Below are 22500 nucleotides of genomic sequence, written 5' to 3'. Positions count from 1 at the left end.
ACCACTCACTCACTCATTCACTCATTCACTCTCTCACTCATTCACTCACTCACTCGCAATCTCACTTACTAGTTTATTCACTCGCCTCTTTCCTTGAGTTTCACACCTTAAACAGAGTTCCACGTCTTTATTTAGTGTTTTTCTACCTTTCACTCACTCACTCACTCACTCACTCATTCACTCACTCACTTACACTCACACTCTCACTCGCCTCTTTCCTTGAGTTTCACACCATAAGCAGAGTTCCACGTCTTTATTTACTGTTTTCCTACCACTCACTCACTCACTCACTCGCTATCTCACTCATTGTCTCATTCATGCACTCACTCACTCACTCACTCACTCGCCTCTTTTTGACTTTCACACCTTAATCTTCTGACTTCCATAGACCCTTCCAAATGTCAATAAAATCGTCTAATCGTACACAAGACTCAAGGTAAAAAAATGTGTCCCAGTACTGAAAGGGTTGAGCACAGTTACATTTCTTTATTTAGCCTATTTTTTTCTACGTCAACTAACTTTTTCCTCGGAACAAACATCCCTTACATTTTTTTTTTTTTTTTTAATGTCAGAGAGGAGGACTGGGCAAGGGTATAACGAAAATATAAAGAAAAAAAAAAAAGTAAGCCCACTCAGGTGTCAGTCTTCATACAGAGCCGATAGAATCATAATTTCTCGCCGCGCCCTCGTTCTTCATCCAGCACATTCCACAGGTTACCTCCACCTCACCTTCAGTGCTCGCCTCTCTTACTCGCTCCCTCATTCATCTCACGTCTCACTTTCCCTTTTTAGCCTCACCTGAACACACGTGGCTCCATTACACACACCACACCTGCAATAACCCACACCTCCCACGGCTACCTTTACAATCAACACCAATGGATACCTGAACAAAGGAGCGATTCATTTCACCTGCAGCGTCTCACACCTGCCTGACATCCTTCCGTATGCCGTTCCTTTGTGCATTTAACTCCTTCAGTACCATGACGAGTTTAAGTATTCATTTTGCTTACTATCTGGTGATTTTATGCAGCTTCAGAAACTTATGTGGGTGATTAAAATAGTGAAGACTGTAGCCATTAATCTTCTGACCTCCACAGATTCTTCCTAATGTCAATAAAATGGTCTAATCGCACACAAATCTCAAGGTAAAAAAATGCGCCCCAGTACTAAAGGAGTTGACGCTATAGAAATTAGTAAGTAGTAATATAATCAACGTGGATGTCTTTACCGCGAGAGAGAGAGAGAGAGAGAGAGAGAGAGAGAGAGGGGTGTGCAAGGGTGAGACACGCGAAAACTGAGACGTGTGTTCCGCTTCAGAGTGCCAAAGGCGGGAGTGCCAACAACACGCTTTGGCACCCACGCCACCCATTTGCCCGAGAGAGAGAGAGAGAGAGAGAGACGGTACAGTAAAAGGAAAGGAGGAAAAACTGAGATAAAAAAAAAATAACAATGAATGAGAAAGATATTTAGCAGAACAGGACTAATTGGAGGAGGAGGAGGAGGAGGAGGAGGAGGAGGAGGAGGAGGAGTGGTAGTAGTGCTGTAGTCAGACAAAAAAAAAAAAAAAGAGAAACCACACTTCAAAATACATGAATAACTGAATGAAAAAAAATGCCCAACAAGACAGAAAGAAAATGAGAGAGGAGAGAAAGAGAGAGAGAGAGAGAAAAAAAAGAAAAGAGAGAGGGGAGAGAGAGAGAGAAAGAGAGAGATAAAGGGAGTAGGAGGAAAAGGAGACAAGAAAAATGAGAGAGAGGAGGAAGAAAACACGACATCAAGACAGATCTAATTACAACATGAATGAGCTGATTCACTAAACAGAGAGAGAGAGAGAGAGAGAGAGAGAGAGAGAGAGAGAGAGAGAGAGAGAGAGAGAGAGAGAGAGAGAGAGAGAGAGAGAGAGAGAGAGAGAGAAAGAGACTACCCCCGCCCCCCCCGTCGACCCAAATACAAGATGGCACCCGGAGTCCTAGAGATCTTCAAAGGCGGTTTCTTAATGGCTCTCCCGCCACTCTCTCTCTCTCTCTCTCTCTCTCTCTCTCTCTCTCACTCAGTCAAGTCGGTCAGTCAGATATTCACTCACTCGTAAATTGAAGTGGATAGACAGTCAGAACATTGGTCATCAGTCAAATATCTACTTCCATTCTAACTTTGCTAATCAGTCAGTTAATTGTTTACTCGTTTATTCACTCAGTCAGTAGAACAGTTCATATATTAGGGCATTTAATTGTAGCTTTAATTGGTCAGTCAGTCAGTCAGCACAATGGCCAGTCAGTCAAATGTCTGCTAGCATTTCAATTTCACGAGTCAGTTCATTTTCCACTCATTTATTCAGTCAGCAGAACAGTCTAATAATTTGGGCATTCACTCGTAACCAGTCACTCGTAATCAGTCAGTCAACACAAAGGCCAGTCAGTCAGTCAAATATCTACTAGCATTTCAATTTCACGAGTCAGTTCATTTTTCACTCTATTCAGTCACATTATAAGGGTAGTCGCTCTAATTGGTCAGTCAGTCAGCGCTATGGTCAGTCAGTCAAATATAAAGTACAATTTCAATTTCACGAGTCAGTTCATTATCCACTCATTTTTTTTCACACAGTCAGTAGAACAGTTCACATTATTAGGGCATTAACTCTTAGCTTTAATTGGTCGGTCAGTCAGTCAGCACAATATTTACTAGCATTTCAATTTCACGAGTCAGTTCATTATCCACTCATTTTTCTTCACACAGTCAGTAGAGCAGTTCACATTATAAGGACATTCATTTACTCGTAACTAATTGGTCAGTCAGTCAGTCAGCGCAATGGTCAGTCAGTCAAATATCTACTACCATTTCAGTTTCACCATTCAGTCAGTTATTCACTTTTTCACACACTACATTCACACATTCACTGCTTGCTTCTATATCTCCTCCTGAATGTGACTTCAACTTTTTGGAGAGAAGGATTTGAGGACACGTGACAGCTGTAATGTTCTTTTAACTTGCTTTTGGACAGTTATTCACTCATTTATTCACTCACTCAGTAGAACAGTTTTATATATCAGAGCATTGCATTCACTCATAACTCTTACTGGTCAGTCAGTCAAATATTTCACTAGTCAGTTAATTTATTCACTCATTTATTCACTCATTCAGTAGAGTACATATTAGGGCATCCACTGGTAACTTTAATCGGTAGGTCAGTCAGCGCAATGGTCAGTCAGTGAGTGAGTGAGTGAGTGGGTGAAGCAGCAGCCACTCACTCACTCACTCACTTACGCAGTCATGTATTCAGTGGGTCAAGTGGGCGATGTATCAGACACAGGGCTGTCATCTTGTACTTGTGCAAAAAAAAAGAGGAAAAGTGGAATAATAAAAATATGATACTACTGCTTGTTATATTTGCCTAGATCAGTGGTTCCCAAACTTTTTCTGGTCGTTACCCACTTTTCATACATGATCCTTGTCCATGGCCCCCCCCCACAACCATAACCCGTGACTGTCTACAGTCCTACACTCATTAGGTCCATATAAAAACCACTCTAGCAAATCCTGTAATTTTATTGATTCCATTTGTTATTTTTTCTTTTATTAATTATTAATAAAGAAATTTGTATTTTGCTTTTGCTGAATCTCCTATAATTATTGAAATGGTACTAAAGAAGTAATATAATGCACATTAAAAATTCATATGTAGAGTAATTAAAATTGCATTATTGTGAAAAGCTGTTTCAGCAATAAGCAAAAAAATAAGAAACAAAGAAATTCCACTGGATTGAAAAAGTGTATTAATCCCACGCAATGTGATCTGATCTTTGAATCTTACAAATCTGATAACTTTGTAATTCTGAAATGAAATGCTATCATAGGGAGTCATAATTAACTGCCACAACCATGGCCTTCAGTGGCCACACACCCACCTCCTCCCAGACCATTTGCTTCTGAACGTTCATGCCACGTTCATGTTTCCTTCACTTTTGAATCCCCATTCCACTCAGTGTGAAGGGTGATGTTGCAGATTATCAACAAGCTTCTTGATTCTTGGTTTTGTTTCACTTAAAGCACACCGTAGGTCATGCTTCACTTCAAGTCTGTTGCGATATTTCGTTTTAATGTGGAGTAGTTGAGAGAATGCAGCCTCGCAGGAATAAGTTGATGAAAATGGTAGGAGGTGGCGAAAAGCTAAGTCACATAAGTTTGGGTATGAAGCTGCCATTGATGACCAAAATACTGTGAGAGATTCAGTTTCAAACTTCATCTTAGCTCCTGAATCCTCCTGAAGTGTCAACAGCTCAGTTTGGCCATCATCATTGTCATCAGGAATGCATGTCACTGCAGCAGTGAAGGGGGCCCTTACTAGCCGAGAAGTTAGGCTTTGGATATCTGGGAAGTATCTTTTAAACTCCCCTTCCAAGGCCTCAAGATGTTGGGTAATCAAGTTCTGCGTAGCAGCATCACACTTCTCTACAATTTCTGACACTGTCTCCAGCATTGCCAAGTTTCCCATTCCAACTTTGCGCCTCCAATTCTCCATCTTACGAATGAAAGCTTTGATTTTGTCCACAAAATCGATTATCAAGCTTCCTTTCCCTTGGAGTTCCAGGTTCAGTGTGTTCAACTGTCTAAATATGTCAACAAGATAGGCTAGCCGTATTTCGAAGCTATCTGCAGACCATGCTGACAGCAAATCTTGCTTGTTCTGTATTCTGAGAAAGAGGCTGATCTCTTCTCTGAGCTCAAATACACGTTGAACTACATTTCCTTTTGATAGCCAGCGAACTGCTGTATGAAATAGGAGGGTCTCATGAGCTGCATCCATATCTTGGCAGAGTCTCTTGAAAAGGCGTGTGTTAAGAGCACTACCTTTTACAAAGTTAACTGTCTTTATAATTGTATTCAGAGTGTCCTGTAATTCTGAGGGTAGCGTTTTTGATGCAAGAGCTTGCCTGTGGATCATGCAGTGAAGAGGATAGCATTTGGTGCTTTTTGTATAACTCTTGTAACAAAACCTGACTGAGAACCCAACATGGCTGGAGCCCCGTCTGTGCATATCCCACAAAGATTGCCCCAGTCAAGACCTTCAGATTCAAAGAATTCTGTAAGTTTCTGCATTACATCTTCACCTTTTGTAGATTGTTCAAGAGGCTCACAAAACAAGAATTCCTCCTTCAGATCCTCATCATGAACATACCTTACAAAAGCCAGGAGTTGTGAGCAGGACTGGACGTCAGTGGACTCATCGAGTTGAATACTGAATAATCCAGCTCTTTTGATTTCCTGTATCACCTGCTCTCTGATGTCATCAGATATTTGGGAGATTCGGCGTTGCACTGTATTATTTGAGAGTGAAATAGCATTCAGCTTTTCAGCACTTTTCTCACCCAAAACAAGCTTTACCATTGTTTTGGCACATGGCAAAATTAATTCCTCCCCAATTGTGTGAGGCTTCTTTTTCTTTGCTATTTCAAGGGCTACAAGAAATGATGCCTCCACTACGGCAGCATTTTGTTGATGAAAGGAACCACTGGCATCAAGTCGCTGTCTCTTCATGTTCAATTCTTGTCGACTAAAGAAGGAACGATCTTTGCCAACATGTTGAGGATGCTTGGTTTCCAGATGTAATCTAAGCTTACTGGGCCTTAGTGATTCAGCTGTGAGTATTTTGTGACAAATCACACACTGAGGCTTCACTACACCTTTATCAGTGATGCTTGTAAATCCAAAATCCAGGTAGTTGTCATCATAGTTGCGTTTCTTATTAGAAGCCATCACTGTACCTGCAATGCACAAACAAAAAACTGCTATTTCTAACACCGCAAACATATGTCATCACCCATGATTAGAATAATAAAATGATAAATATGAGGTAGAAAGGAAGTTAGATTTAACGTTACAAAAAAGTTATAGAATGTGCATAAATACAGCAGATATTATTTACCTTCTTAATATACTTCATGATGCAGGGCTTACTTACCATTAAAGTGGTATTGATGTTGGCTTAAGTTCATATAATACTGAAGTATTCACAGGTGGGAGGAAACTGATTATATGGGGAGGCACACACGGTGATCAATGTTGTAACTGTGAATGTCTGGTTAACTGAATAATATGAACATCCTTGCTGATACGTAAGATTCAAGACCAGGTTATCATACAGAATACACAGCTTAGGAAGCCTTAGATTAGAATTATGTTGAGTTAAAATTATCTTGCTTCCCTAATACATCCCCATGTCTTGTTTTATGTCAAGAACACAGAATCAAGTAAAAAGAAAAAAAGGGACGTATTACCCATGTGTCTGGCAGCAAGGCATTGCACAAACCTGTACTGAACCTGTAAGTTCCCTCCACTGGCTACCTACCCGCTAAACTCCTTTGGTTTTATTTATGCATAGCCTCAGATTATGGCCCCCTACATTCTGCTATATGGCCCCCCAGGGGGCCATGGCCCCCAGTTTGGGAACCACTGGCCTAGATAATGCACGTCTCCCCCCCTCCCCACCTCTCTCTCTCTCTCTCTCTCTCTCTCTCTCTCTCTCTCTCTCTTAATGCACCCAATAAAACGACCCACGTACTGCACATGCGGGTACAACAACAACAACAACAACAACACAACAACAACAACAACAACAACACAACAACAACAACAACAACAACAACAACAACAACAACAACAACAACAACAACAACAACAACAACAACAATGGCAACAACAACAACAACAACAACAACAACAACAACAACAACAATGACAACAACAACAACAACAACAACAACAACAACAACACAACAACATCAACAACAACAACAACAACAACAATTAACGACAACAACAACAACAACAACCACGACCACCACGACCACCACAACCAGGCACTCAGCAGGTCGTCAGGAGACATGAGGCAAAGCAGAGGCCAGTGGGTCGTGTCCTGTGATTGGCCCAGCCTCGCCAAAGGACCGTAAAAGGAGGGAGGTGATTGGCTGTTGTCACTCACCTCGCCTGGACAGTGATGGCGTCTATGATAAGTGTATAAGTGTCTGTGTATTGTATTCCGTTGTATTCTGCTGTGTTTTGTGTTGTTGTAGATTCTGGAACTCCCTGTCTGCTTCTGTATCTCCATCTATCTGTGGCTCGTATTCTCAAACAGTTCTGTACTTCACCTCCACTATCTCAAAAAGCTTTATTTAAATTTATATTCAAATCTAGAGGCAGAGTGACAAGATTTCTACATCATTAACTGGAGAAACACTCTTGATAACCCGGATAATCATCTCGGTGGCCTTTCAAAACTATCGTGGTGAGAGAGCAAAGCGTTTCTTCATTTTAGAGCAGGGGTTCTCAATCTTTTTATCGTTAAGAACCCCCTGAGTTATAAGACCATCTACCCGAACCCCCAATATTATCACATGGAACATGGAACTCAAAATGCAATGGTGCTGCATAGGATTGTATTAGATCAGCCATCTTCTTATGAATGGGATTTCGTGCTGTCAGGATAGCCACTGTCCATGAGCTAACATCATTAGGTCTCTATGACGCTGAAGACGTCTATGCAGAACGGTTTGGTTGGCAATAGACAATCTCATTATCAAACTTTGATTTCTAAGTTATGAAAATAAACTCATTTACGGGGCTTCATATGTTCATGGTGTCTTGTAGTCTGCTTACTAACCTAGAAGGAAAGAAAATATCATACTAACTTCGAGTTATCAATTGAGGAAGAAGTAATTTTTGTCCCAGGAATAGAGCTAGATGGTATATGAAAAAACAATGCATAGTTATAACCTAACTCTACTATTATAGCGTTTTTGTCGTAGATACATGTTTAAAATACTTTACCTATCTTGATATCTCCTTATGTGACAGAAGAATATCCAAAAATATACGATATGCAGTTGACCATCTTTTCTGTGAAATATTACGATATCTGTTGAATCTGGCAACTTCAACGGGAGTTTGGGTCCTCTCCTAGTGTTTCCTTATATTTGAAACATTGATATTTACACGTCATTGTGATCAGGGAAATAAAGGAAACTAATTTTTTTTTTTCTAAGAGCATAAAATAGAAAAAAAAATGATGTCTACAGGTGGCAGTTTATGTATAAGACAAGCAAACCTGTGTGCACTCATCCACTCTATCAGAAACTTAACTAATTTTCAGAAGTTCCCCAATAGTTACACAACTACCATTGGTCTACTGTTTCTATCGTTATCTACAAACACGTACACATTCACGGCAGCAACATGCAAAGTACACTAAATACTCCGGAGCAAAGCTGCCTCACCTTGTTTCATTAATCAGCTAATTCTTGCACACTTTCAGACCAAAGCTATTTTTCATTTACCATCGACGATTTTATATTCGAATCAAAATTAAACGACGATTGAGAACTTTCGGCCTAAAGTTGTTGAGGGCCGTGACGGCCTTGGGCGCCGCACGGGGGAAGGAGGTGGCTGTCGGGTCCGGCCTGGGGCCCAAGGCAGGAACTGGCTGCAGGTCCTGCTTTTCCTTGGTGGCCTCAAGCTTCACTACTAGTCGTCCACTTGCAGCGCCTCACACTAGGCAAGGGTCGCCATAAGCAAGAGATCAATGTCTACCACTCACCAGATGGTGCCGTGAGGGGCCCTAAAGGGGTGATAAGGGCTCCTTGCATAGAGTCTGGTGGTGAGTGGTGTGTACGGGTCCCCTGCTTATAATGACACCGGGCTGAACAACTCGCCATGAACGAGGGCACGCTGTGCGCCATGAGCCAGGCACTGACAGTACCAGTGGTCCTTTACGTTAGGTTAGGTTAGGTTAGGTTAGGTTAGGTAAAAAGGACTCACTTCATGACAGTGTTTGGGGAGTGGTGTGTGGCGGGTCATTGCTCATGGCGACCCGTGTGAGGCATTGCAAGGTTGCATCGTCACTGCTCTCATAACCACGGGACTGGGGTTGACCCTTTCTGGGTGAAAAGTTTCGTCCCAGTACCTGTGTAGGTAATAATACTTTGAATCGTTTCGCCATCGCCATCGCCGCACCGTTAGCCTCGATAAACGGATCGTTATCCTCGACAAACACATCTTTACCGTGGACACTGGAATCGCAACCTGTCGTGGAATCCCATTGTTAACGTGGACTCATTTTCCTTTGCGGCTTCAAGCTCACTGGTTGTCGTCAACTTGCAGCGCCTCACACTAGGCAAGGGTCGCCTTAAGCAGTCTGCCGTGTCTACCGTCCACCAGATGATGCCGTGAGGGGCCTTTAAGGGGTGATAAGGGCTCCTTGCATAGAGTCTGGTGGTGAGTGGTGTGTACGGGACCTCTGCTTATAATGACACCGTGCTGAACAACTCGCCATGAACGAGGGCACGCTGTGCGCCATGCACCAGGCACTGACAATACCAGTGGTCCTTTACGGGGTGAAAAGGACTCACTGACAGTGTTTGGGGAGTGGTGTGTGGCGGGTCATTGCTCATGGCTACCCGTGTGAGGCGCAGTGAGGTGGCAGCGTCACTCTCCTCGCACTCACGGGTCTGGGGTGAATCCTTACGGGGTGAAAGGGTTCGTCTCAGTACCTGTGTAGGCAAGTGAACTTCAATTGCGTCGCAGTGAGGTGGCAGCGCCACTCTCCTCGCACCTAAGTGTGGGGTGGACCCTGACGGGGTGAAAGGGTTCATCCCAGTACCGATGTAGGCAAATGAAATTCAATTGCGGCGCAGGAAGGTGGTAGCGTCACTTTACTCGCACCCAAGGGTCTGGGGTGGACCTTACGGGTGAAAGGGTTCGTCCCAGTACCTGTGTAGGCAAGTGGACTTCAATATGGTGTCGTGAAATCGCATCGTGAGAGCTGGAACCGCATCGACATCGTGGAAACCCACATCGTTCCCGTGGAAACTGGAATTGCATCTTGATCGTGGAAACTCGCATTATTATCGTGGAAACTGGAATGCATCTTTATTGTGGAATGGCATCTTTATTTTGGAAACTCGCATCGCTATCGAGGAAACTGGAATGGCATTGTTATCTTGGAAACTCGGAGCGCTATCGAGGAATCTGGAATCACATCTTATCATACACACTGTTATCGTGGAAGCTCTCGTGATCGTCGTTCGTTTCGTTATCTCTGAATTACTTAATTAGTCTTGGTATTATTCTTAGCCTCCGTAATAATAGAGATGTTGGTCATTTTTATCTTATCTCTTTTACTGTATTTTTTTTTTTTCTCAGGGTATAGTTTAGTGTTCTTCAACCTTTTCTAAGTTCGTGCACCTTTTCGAGAAGCAAGGAGGACTATAAAAGAAATGCATCAATATTTGTAATTTTCCCTACTTTAAGACTGAAAATCGATAGATAACATTATTGTATATCTACCTGAAGCTATAGTTTTCGGTCCTAAACAGTCGCTATATAGTGCGAAATGTACTATAACAAAATGCCACATCTCAAACACATCAGGCCCGTGTTCCGTCTGAGTATAATATATTACTATTGTGAATAAATCGTAATACTTTGATTAATGTCAATAGGAGAGGACCCAAACTGTCACATTTTCAGTGTTCGCAGGTTGGTTTAATTCAGGAGTGGGTCAGCATCGTCTCGCGGTACAGAGTAGTCGTCTCTAAACACTGTATTACGATGTATCTATTGATTTACCATGCTTTTACTCCTTCCAGTATTTTTCTGTTCTTATTCTACCATGGTATTTCTTTATAGTTACTTGAGTTTATACGACTAACATCATAATATAGAGCAAAACATAATTGTCTGGTGTACCAAGATCTTTCATTTCTAGAGACTTAAATACAGCACGGAACCTTAACACACATTTCACCTCGCTTCTGCACAGGTTAATTCTTCACAAGGAATGAGTAGAGCAATATTTCTTCGGTTTTCTTTATGAGAAAAAGAAAATTAGCGGCCGAAACAGAAATAGTCCGAGGGTGCTGTAGTGTTTTCATCACCGTGTTCCTAAGCTCTGTCTTGCCATAGCCTGAACATGGTATTCAGTTTAGTTCAGTTGATAGGCGGAAGTATAGCCTGGATATCGGCACTTCCTGATGTCTTTTGATTTGTCTGGGTCTGTAGCTGTAATTAATTATTATTTAAACATTTTACTTTATGTTTTCTTATTTTCCAAAAATTGTATATTATTTCTTTGTTTTCTTCTATACTAGATTTTTCAAAAAGTATTTTTCCAATGAGGTGTTCTTCATTTTCTGGGTAAGGACGCTGCCAATTGGGGTGTTTGGATCTTTCGTTGGTGTAGGCTGGGCAAAGTAAGAGGAAATGTTTATGCCTTTAGACTATAGATCAGGGAGTTCTTAATCTTTTCTCGTTAAGAACACTCTGAGTTATAAGACCATCTACCCGAACCCCCAGTAATTTGACATCGAACAGAATGTTAATTTAGTGACTGACACTAACTCAATAGGCAAAGGTATTCTGCAAAGGATGTATCATTAAATCAGCAATCTATAAGTACCCCTGGAAATCTTGTGAAACCCTGGGGGTTCGCGAACCCCAGATTGAGACCGCCTGTTTTAGAGAGAGATTTCAAGACATTTATCCCATTCTTTTTGGCTAACTCTCTCGTTGTGCTTTGTATTATTATAAACACTGGAACTCCCTGCCTGTTTCTGTATTTCCATTTACCTATGACCTGAACCCATTTAAGACGGAGATTTCAAGATCCGATTCTTTTTGACTAACTCTCTCGTTGTGCTTTGTGTTGTTATAGACTCTGGAACTCCATACCTACTTATGTATCTCCATCTGCCTATGATCTGAACCCATTTATAAGGAAGATTTCAAGACATTTCCCCCATTCTTCTGGCTAACTCTCTCAACTCTGTTTGGGGACTGGGATCTCGGTGGGCATTTTTTTTTTTTTTTTTTTTACTTAGTCGTCTGTTACTCTTAGCGATTCTGACCCTCTTACACAAAAGAAAATGTATTGCATGTTGTGTTGTATCATATTCCACTGCATGAGTCGTAACTGGTATAAATAAAATAAAATAAAAAAAAACTGCACTGTATTGTAATGTGGTGAGGCCGTCATAGTGTTCAGCATCTCAGAATTCCCTTCATCTTGCAAACAAAAGTGAAGCTGAACAGATGATTAGCAGCGACATGAACCCCTTTAGTACACCATGACGGGTTTCCATATTCATTCTGCTTACTATTTGGTGACTCTATACCGTGTTGCCTTCCATTCATAACACACTGGGAGACAAGAAATTGATGTCTCTGGATGTGGGTGTGGATGTGAGTCGCCCTGCCGCGTACGTGTTGTAACTGCATCGTATTGTAATGTATTCCGTGTTGCCTTCGATTCATCATACACTGGGAGACAGGAAATGGATGTGTTTGGATGTGGGTGTGGATGTGAGTCACCCAGCTGCTCCCTACACCCCTTAAACCCCCATCCGTCCCTTCACTCGACTTCTTAACCTCTTCAGTACCATGACGCATTTCCATATTCATTCTGCTTGCTATCTGGTGATTTTATACAGCTCCAGAAACTTATGTAGGGGATTAAAATAGTGAAGACTGTGGCTATTAATCTTCTGACCTCCATACACTTTTCCTAATGTCAATAAAATGGTCTAATCATAAAAAAAAAAAAAAACTCAAGGTAAAAATGTGTCCCAGTATTGAAAGGTTTAATGTCTCCAGCCATCAAGCTACACAACAACCCGTAGCTCAATTACTGAACAAAAAGTACCGTACAAGATCCATAGAAAGTTGACGTTCCATTTCTCTCATGATGTATCCAACCCTTCTATTACTCCCATTACGACAGTTCCCGCCCTTCCTTCCCTTTCTACAGCAGGAGGCGAGGAGGGAGGGAAGGACGGACCAGGAGAGAGGGAGGGAGCGAGAGAAAGGGAAAGAGGGTTACAGAGAGAGTAATTTTATCAAGATGGAGGTCGTATTAGTAGGATGAAGAGTGAGGAGACGTTCTACATACAAACAGGTGGTGGTGGTTTCAAGGTAATGCCCCAGAGGAAAGTTAAAATGAGATCGTTTTCTTTTGTCTTTATATGGGCGAGGACTGCCTGACTGCCGCCCCGGTGCTTAATCTGTGGGGTGGTGATACACGTGTCTACTGTGCTGACTCTGGTGGTTTAACGAGATGGTGTTTGTTTGTGGTATTGTGAGGTGTTGCGAAATTTTACACATCTGTCTTTCACGATTTATGTTCTAATTATTGAGGCTCGAGTTTGTAGTAGTTGTAATGGTAGTAGTAGTAGTAGTAGTAGTAGTAGTAGTAGTAGTAGTAGTAGTAGTAGTAGTAGTAGTAGTAGTAAGAGCAGCAACAGTAGTAGTATTAGTAGTAGTAGATGTTCCTCAAAGCAATCATAACACAATAACAAACAAGAAAAACAAGATTACACACACACACACACACACACACACACACACACACACACACACACACACACACAAAAAAAAAAAAAAAAACAAATCAAGACCAATAAACACAACCTTCCCACCACCACCACCACCACCACAACAAAAACTTAATAGAGCGAGAAAAAAAAACAGAGTAACAAAGAGACAGACAAGAAGATAATAGAGCAAAGAGAAACAGAGAAAGCAGAACAACAAAGAGACAGACAAGAGGAGAATAGAGCCAAGAGAAAGAGAGAAAAAAGACCAACAAAGAGACACAAAGAGGAGAATACAGCCAAGAGGAACAGAGCAACAGAAAGACAAAGAAACAGACAAGAGGAGAACCAGTAGAACAAGTCCCTTACCTGTCCAATCATGACTCCCATTGCCCTGGTAACGACCCCACGTGAGCTTACCGAGTCGTCTTAATGAACCGCAATAAGTACGACTTCCTTCCTATAAACCATTAATTGACTTATCAACTGCGACTACGACCACGGTAATTACTAAAGAGAGAGAGAGAGACAGACAGATAGACAGACACAAATAAATCACATTTTTCATACATTCAAATAAAAAAAAAAGAAATAGACAGTATAGCCAGAAATGTGAGCAGAATATTTTAACAGGTACAGCATAGAGGTAATTAGAAAGGTAGGTAGCAAAACACACCTGCCCGTAAAGGTAAACCCAGGGGAAGGGAGGAATGCCCGTTAAGTAGGCAAGGTAACGCTACAGGTGAAAGGAAGAGAGGAAGGAGAAGAGCAGTAGTAAAGTTTGGAGGTCAGTAGGAGGATAATTTGAGAGGCAGACAGGTGATACATAAGGTGATACATTAAGTGATACATAAGGTGATACATAAGGTGAATGAGGAGCTGGATGAAGTGAGGCTCTCCTTCTCCTCTGCCTCCTCCTCTTAATGTTACAGAAGGAAATTTTTAAGAATATGTAAAAATATAGACAAATACAAGCAATTTTTCTAGGGAGATCTGTATGTATGTATGAGACACTTGTTCCTTAATTTTGGCTAATTCTTTACTATTCTTTAAGGGAACCAGCATTTCAAGTGGGCCTTTTTTTATATATATTTTGTTGCCCTTGGCTGGTTTCCCTCCTGCATAAAGAAAAGGCCGAGATAAATTGATGCATAAGTATCGGGGAGAAAGAAGGACTGTTTGTGGTCAGCTGTCTTCAATCACTCATCCACCACCACCACAACCACCACCACCGCCATCGCCGTGAAGATACGAGCATTAGCGCCTGTAATGTTGCCACCGAGTTGAAAAGGAAACAAGGAGTGGTAATGAATATCAGACCTCATGCATAACAATGACGGGAACTGAAGAATTAATATATGGAACAAGAAGAAGAAGAAGAAGAAGAAGAAGAAGAAGAAGAAGAAGAAGAGGAAGAGGAGGATGTATGGATAATCTTATGCAATAGTATAGTTACATAAGAGTAGTAGTAGTAGTAGTAGTAGTAGTAGTAGTAGCAACAGCAGTAGTAATAACCAATATATGATAAACTGCACTACTGAAAAAGAAAAATCAAAACATATAAAATAAAATATAAATGAAAACATACACACTGACACACACACACACAAGCACAAAAGAGGAAGAGAGAGAGAGAGAGAGAGAGAGAGAGAGAGAGAGAGAGAGAGAGAGAGAGAGAGAGAGAGAGAGAGAGAGAGAGAGAGAGAGAGAGAGCAATAAGACAAACAAACCCAAACAACCCCGACTTCCATAACAAGCCACCTCTAAACTGCCTTACTTTATGCCCAGGAACCAGAACGAGGGAGGGGGAAGGGGAAGGGGGGGGGAAGACGAGGGATGACGGGGGGAGGGGAGGCGGGGTGGTGGATGGGAGCTCCTTACCCTTACATGCCCCTGTCCATCCTGCAAGCGTGGCCAGGTGGGGAGAAGGATGGGAGGCGGTAAGGGAGTGAGATTAAAAGAAGAGAGGGGGGGGAGGGGAGGAATGAAGCGGAAATGCCAAGCTCCAAAGAGGAAGGTACCTGTTCTCTGCAAGACTTTAAACTTTTTTTCTTCTCACCTCTCTCTCTCTCTCTCTCTCTCTCTCTCTCTAGTGACCCAAGGAGTGACTGGGGGTGAAGGAGCAAGAGAGAGAGAGAGAGAGAGAGAGAGAGAGAGGGAAGGTCAGGAGAGGTGAATGAAGGCACGGAGGTTTGAAGGTGAAGGAAAATGTTAAAAGGAAAGTATTGGCAGAGAGAGAGAGAGAGAGAGAGAGAGAGAGAGAGAGAGAGAGAGAGAGATTTCTAATGTATCCAAACAGTAAAAAAGAATAAATAAATAATACAAATGATGAACCAGAGGAAAGAACAGGTAAGATAAGGAGGAGGAGGAGGAGGAGGAGGAGGAGGAGGAGGAGGAGGAGGAGAGGGTAAGAGCGGCCGTCGACCTCTTCATCGTGTGGTCGTAACCAAATAAAGAAAATAAGCAAATACACATCTGCCACATACACCTGCCTTGCCAATCCCTGCCTCGCCACACCTGTCTCCGCCACACCTGTACACCAGAGAGCGCATAGGTATATTGCAATTACCTCCACCTCTCCACACACACACACACACACACACACACACACACACACACACACACACACACACACACATTCATTCATTCATCCATTCACTAACTCATCACTATTCCCCTTTTTTCTTTCCTAATCATTTTCTTCTACTTTTCTCTACTAAAGTCTTTTTAAATAGTGGTGCAGTTCCTAACGTCAATAAAATCGTCTAATCGTACACAAATCTCGAGGTAAAAATGTGTCCCAGTATTGAAGGGGTTAAGAACTGCGTCAAGCAATTCATACCAACAGCAGCAGTAAGAGGATTAACTTCTAAACTTCTACCTGGTCGGTCACATTCATCGCAACACCTGGCAGGTAAACACGAGGACACACCTGAACTCCTCGACCTGTACAGTACCTCTCCCTCTCACCTCTCACTCGTAACGCACGCTCGCACACACCTGAATCTGTACACCTGTTTCGCTGTCTTGAGTGGGAGGAGGAAAAACTAATAAAAAGAAGAAATAAACGAAAAGTCTCCCTAATACCACCACCACCCCTCCCAACCCCCCACCACTACCACCACCACCACCACCACCACCACCACCTCCACCACCGCCACCAGAAACATTAGCATCAGCAACAATAAGAGAGTGGAGTAACTCACAGCCTCGATCCATATACGAGGAGCACAACAATTAGGTATCCAAAGTGGGAAAGAGAGAACTTTTATGCAATTGAGACACGAGGTCACGCACTCTATTATTACTATTACTATTATTATTATTATTATTATTATTATCATCATCATCATTACTATTATTATTGTTTTTATCATTTTCAATATTACTACTACTACTACTACTACTACTACTACTACTACTACTACTACTACTACTACTACTACTACTACTGATACTACTACTAGTCACGATTCACGAGAGAGAGAGAGAGAGAGAGAGAGAGAGAGAGAGAGAGAGAGAGAGAGAGAGAGAGAGAGAGAGAGAGAGAGAGAGAAATCATGAGTGAACAAATAAATAGATAAAGAAATAAGTAGATAGATAAATAGAATAGTGAGAATATTGTGAGGTATGTGTGTGTGTGTGTGTGTGTGTGTGTGTGTGTGTGTGTGTGTGTGTGTGTGTGTGTGTGTGTGTGTGTGTGTGTGTGTGGACGTGTGTACAGGCACGTAGTGTGTCTAGCAAATTAAGGACATAAGAAAGTTTTTACACATGTCTACAACCTCCGTTTTATTGTTGCACACACACACACACACACACACACACACACACACACACACACACACACACACACACACACACACACAGAATAAACTGCTCCCGAGTTTTTTTTTTTTTTTCTTCTTTTTATTATTTCAACCATTCATTCACTTATTTTCCTCTCCTTTTTTTACTTATTACTTACAAACACTCATACTCACACACTTACATTATACTTAACCCCTTCAGTACCATGACGCGTTTCCATATTCATTCTTCTTACTATTTGGTGATTTTATACAGCTTCACAAACTCATGTGGGTGTTAGAATGGTGAAGACTCTGGCCATCAACCCCTTCAGTACTGGGACGCATTTTCACCATGAGTTTGGGTATGATAAGACGATTTTATTTACATTGGAAAGGATTCATGGAGGTCAGAAGAATAATGGCCAGAATTTTCACTATCTTAATCCCCACATAAGTTTCTGAAGCTGTACAAAATCATTAAATAGTAAGAATGAATACGAAAACACGTCACAGCACTGAAGGGGTTTATCTTCTGACCTACACAGGCTCTTGCTAATATAAATAAAATCGTCTAATCGTACCCAAAACTCAAGGTAAAAATGCGTCTCACTACTGAAGGGTTAACACTGTATTGACCGCGTGAGTAGTTAAGGTGTTGGTACTGGAAGGTTAAAAAAAAAAAAAAAGGGAAGTTTCAAGATATTTTTTATGGAAGGGAAAACTAACCAAGGGCAACAAAAGATATATAAAAAAAAAAGACCCACTTGTATGCCAGTCCCCTTACATGTCAGAGGATCAGCCATAATGAAGGGATAAATGTCTTAAAACCTCCCTCTTTTAGGCTAACTCTCTCGGACCTGCACGGGAACTGGCATGTAAGGGGGCTTTTTTTTTTTTTTTTTTGTTTAATCATTTTTTTTAATTCCCTTGGCTAAATTTCCCCTCTTACGTACAAAAAAGTGTATTGCATGTTACATTGTATCATATTTCACTGTATGTGTTGTAACTGCACTGTAGCTATTCTGTGCTGGCTTCGATTCATAATTAATAAGGAGCTTGGAAGTATTGCACACACACACACACACACACACACACACACACACAGAGAGAGAGAGAGAGAGAGAGAGAGAGAGAGAGAGAGAGAGAGAGAGAGAGAGAGAGAACACGAAAATCAAATAGCTCTTGGGTATCTTTGCTTGAGAGAGAGAGAGAGAGAGAGAGAGAGAGAGAGAGAGACGACAAAACCGAACCGCTCCTCTCTCGTTGATGTACTTGCTTCGGCGGTACATATACTAAAATTGGAACGATACAGAGAAGATTAGCATGGCCCCTGCGCAAGGATGACACGCAAAATCGTGAAGCGTTCCACATTTTGGTCCGCATTGCTCACACACACACTAACACCAACATCACCGCCATCCACCTACCGAATACCATACCATGTGGACTTGCCCACGAGAAACCTCATCCACTTCCGCACGCTACTTGCCCTTACCGTCTGTCCCTGGTTCGAATCCCGCTAAGGACTATTTTTTTTTTCTTACTAAAACCTATTAATATTTTCGAGATCTTAATTGTGATTCATATGAAGAGACAGTGATGATTTAGTGACTCATAATGGTGTAGTCACTTAAGGAGATTAGATAAACGAAACAGTCTTGAGGGTAACAGTAGCATCCATCGACCGCCTAAAGCCCTAAACGTTTGGCGCCGCGTTCAAAATAGATCCCACGCTTTGTACGGAATTTTTAGATATATTTACTTTCTCATTCACTTTATATCGTATTCATAGTTTTTTCCTCCTCCTCCTCTTCTTCTTCTTCTTCTTCTTCTTCTTCTTTCTTCTTTCTTCTTCTTCAAATATAGATGTCACACTGGTTGCTTTCCACGGAACAGCAGATGTATTTACTCTCTCATACACTTTACATCGTTTGCATAGTCATTTCTTTTTCTTCTTCTTCTTCTTTTCCTTCTTCTTCTTCCTTTCTTTTTTTTTTCTATCTTTCGAGATCACAATATGGCGCTTATAAAAAAAAAATACAGCATAAAATTTCTAAAACACAGTAATGATTCGAATACTGAAAACCTAACACGCCAATCACACAATAAATCAAACCACGACAATAAAACAATAGACTACTGCACCGAATTTTTATAATGAATGATCTCAAATAAAATAAATGTGAAAATAGTTTAGCTCCCCTTAAAATCACAGGCAAAGAGACATTTTCTCCCGGTCCTCTAAGACAGGTGAGATTTATAAGGGTTACCATGCTATTCTTCTCATAATTGTGTTACCTTTATATGGTAAACGCTAATGGCCAACATCATTTAAGTTTTAATGAAGAAGAAAGAGGAGGAGGAGGAGGAGGAGGAGTTGAAGGAGAACAACAACAACAACAACAACAACAACAAACGAAGAACGGATGACACGATTGAAAAATAAAATTGCAAAAAAGAAAATAAACACACACACACACACACACACACACACACACACACACCAGTAGGCAACCGTGGTGAATTACATGATGAAAGACTGAAACATGGGGTAAAAGCAAAGCCAATTAATTTTCATGATACAAAAATATGACAAGGACACGAGATGAAGGTAAGAGAGAGAGAGAGAGAGAGAGAGAGAGAGAGAGAGAGAGAGAGAGAGAGAGAGAGAGAGAGAGAGTGAGGAGGATAAAAAGAGTCACCATAAACGAGGAACCAGAGAGAGAGAGAGAGAGAGAGAGAGAGAGAGAGAGAGAGAGAGAGAATTGGGGGAATGGCGAAAGCAGGGAGAGAAAGGAAGGAAGGAGAAGAGGAAGAAAGAGAGAAAAAGAGAGAGGGAGAAGGAGGAGAGTAAATGCGAGGCCCCAGCAGTCACGATTCAAGAGAGAGAGAGAGAGAGAGAGAGAGAGAGAGAGAGAGAAGGTCACATGCGCCGTTCGTTCATCTCACTTCTTTCTTTCTTTTTTTTAATTTGATATCTTAGTCCATCATATAAACAACTCCATGCACTCGAGTTTATCTTCTCACCCCCGCCCCCCAAAATAAATATTCCTTAATGCTACATAGCGCGTGTCATCAAATAAATAAATTGTGAGAGAGAGAGAGAGAGAGAGAGAGAGAGAGAGAGAGAGAGAGAGAGAGAGAGAGAGAGAGAGAAGAAACTGAAGAGACACACATACGTACAAACTTTCAATTCGTAGTGTGTAATCAAGTAAATAGAAAGAAAAAATAAGAAAAAGTAAGAAAAAGAAAGAAAATGGGACATACATATATTTACAAACGATCTATGTATTCGTAACGTGTGTGGTCAAATAAATAGAATGAAAAATAAGTAAAGAAACTAAGAAAAAGAAAGAAAATGAGAGATACACTTATATAAACAAACCATCTTTTCGTAAAGTGTGTGACTAAATAAATAAAAAGAAAAGATAGAGAAAGATAAAATAAAGAAATTGAGAGATACACATATACGAACCATCTATATACTTATTCGTAGCGTGTTTGGTCAAATATTTAAAGAAAAAGATGAAAGAAAGGATACAAACAGAAAAAAGAAAAAAAGAAGAATAAGAAAAATAAATAAAACGAAGAAATACACATTTATAAACAAACTTTCTACTCGTAGCGTGTGTGATCAAATGAGCAACTAAATACGAAGAGAAGAAAGAAGAGAAAAGAAAAGAAAAAAGTAAGAAAAAGAAAGAAAATGAGATACGTATATAAACAAACCACCTTCCTATTTATTACTAACGTGTATGATTGAATAAATAAAGAAAAAAAAAGAGAAAAAAGAAGAGATAAAACTTACAAACACACTATCTATTAAAGTCTAAATTACACAGACTAACGTATTTATTTCCCTGGCTATGTTTTTTTTTTTTTTTTCTTTTCTTTTCTTTTTTTTTTATATTTCTCGTTAAACATATTCATACTACACATTATTATTCTTTCGTTTTGCTATTCTTCATTTTCTATTTTATTATATTTGCTTATGCTTTTCCTTCTTTCAACATATTTTCCTCCTCCTCCTCCTCCTCCTCCTCCTCCTCGTCGTCGTCGTTTTACTTATTCTCTTTTAGCTTCTTTCATTTCGTCATTTCCGTTACCTTCTTCTTCTTCTTCTTCTTCTTCTTCTTCTTCTTCTTCTTCTTCTTCTTCTCCTCCTCCTCCTCCTCCTCCTCTTCACACTCTCCCTTTCTATGGACAGTCAAAGGTGTGTCGACTTCCTTACTAATTCTCTCTCTCTCTCTCTCTCTCTCTCTCTCTCTCTCTCTCTCTCTCTCTCTCTCTCTCTGAAGAAGGAGAAAAGAAGGGAAACAAATAAATTCCTTTGTCATGATGTTTCTTTAGAAGGAAACTTGTCTACATTATTTCCTCTCCTTCACCTACATTCTCTCTCTCTCTCTCTCTCTCTCTCTCTCTCTCTCTCTCTCTCTCTCTCTCTCTCGCTGGATTTTTATGTTTTACTGTCTTTTTTTTATTCTCTCTCTCTCTCTCTCTCTCTCTCTCTCTCTCTCTCTCTCTCTCTCTCTCTCTCTCTCTCTCTCTCTCTCTCTCTCGTCACCTAACCTGACCTCATGCAGCGGAAGGGAAAGGGGGAAGGGAAGGAGGAAGGACGGGGTCAACGCTCCCTCTTGACCTGTAGCTGACCGTGACCTCCTCCTCCTCCTCCTCCTCCTACAACGTCATCCTCTTCCTTCTCCTTGGCAACACATAACTTTCTCTTCTCCCCCCCTCTCTCTCTCTCTCTCTCTCTCTCTCTCTCTCTCTCTCTCTCTCTCTCTCTCTCATTACCCTTATTCCCTCAATTCTCTCACCCACAACCCTGCTTTCATCCGCTCTATTACTCTCTATAACACTTCTTTCACTAATTTCTTAATAAGCTTCTTTAAATTTCTTCTCACGATCCTCTTATTCTATTTATCTTTTTTTTTTTTCCTGAGAGAGTGTAACGGAAGCATAAATTAGCGCAGGAACATAAAGGAAGTGCAAGAGTTGTGTCACGTGGTATGGTCTTTCTCTCTCTCTCTCTCTCTCTCTCTCTCTCTCTCTCTCTCTCTCTCTCTCTCTCTCTCTCTCTCTCTCTCTCTCTCTCTCTCTCTCTCTCTCTCTCTCTCTCTCTCTCTCTCTCTCTCTCTCTCATACATTTTTGGCTAACGTTTTTCTATTTTCTACAAAACCAACACTTAAGTGGGCCTTTTTCTTTATATATATGTATTTTTTTGCCCTCGGCTGGCCCTCTCTCCTACATAAAAAAATACAAATAGACAGATAGATAAACAGAGATAGACAGAGAGACAGACAGATAGATAAAGGTAAATATACGTGGAAACTTTTTGAGGGAGGGGTTGATT

At 41.0% G+C, this 22500-nt stretch overlaps 1 non-coding gene and 1 pseudogene across 1 annotated transcript; one reads left to right on the top strand and one right to left on the bottom strand.

Moving 5' to 3' along the window:
- Positions 1–3734: 3734 nt before the first annotated feature.
- LOC123508211 lies at positions 3735–6446 on the bottom strand (annotated as a pseudogene).
- An 11968-nt stretch (positions 6447–18414) lies between these two features.
- LOC123508496 lies at positions 18415–18521 on the top strand. Its single transcript, XR_006675952.1, has one exon. It is a non-coding gene; the product is annotated as a U6 spliceosomal RNA (small nuclear RNA).
- The last annotated feature ends 3979 nt before the right edge of the window (positions 18522–22500 follow it).

The sequence above is a fragment of the Portunus trituberculatus genome, chromosome 24 (genome assembly GCF_017591435.1).
Source record: "Portunus trituberculatus isolate SZX2019 chromosome 24, ASM1759143v1, whole genome shotgun sequence".
In the NCBI taxonomy this organism is placed as follows: Eukaryota; Metazoa; Arthropoda; class Malacostraca; order Decapoda; family Portunidae; genus Portunus; species Portunus trituberculatus.
Note: the sequence above shows the minus strand (reverse complement) of the source record. Positions and strands in the feature narration are given on the sequence as shown.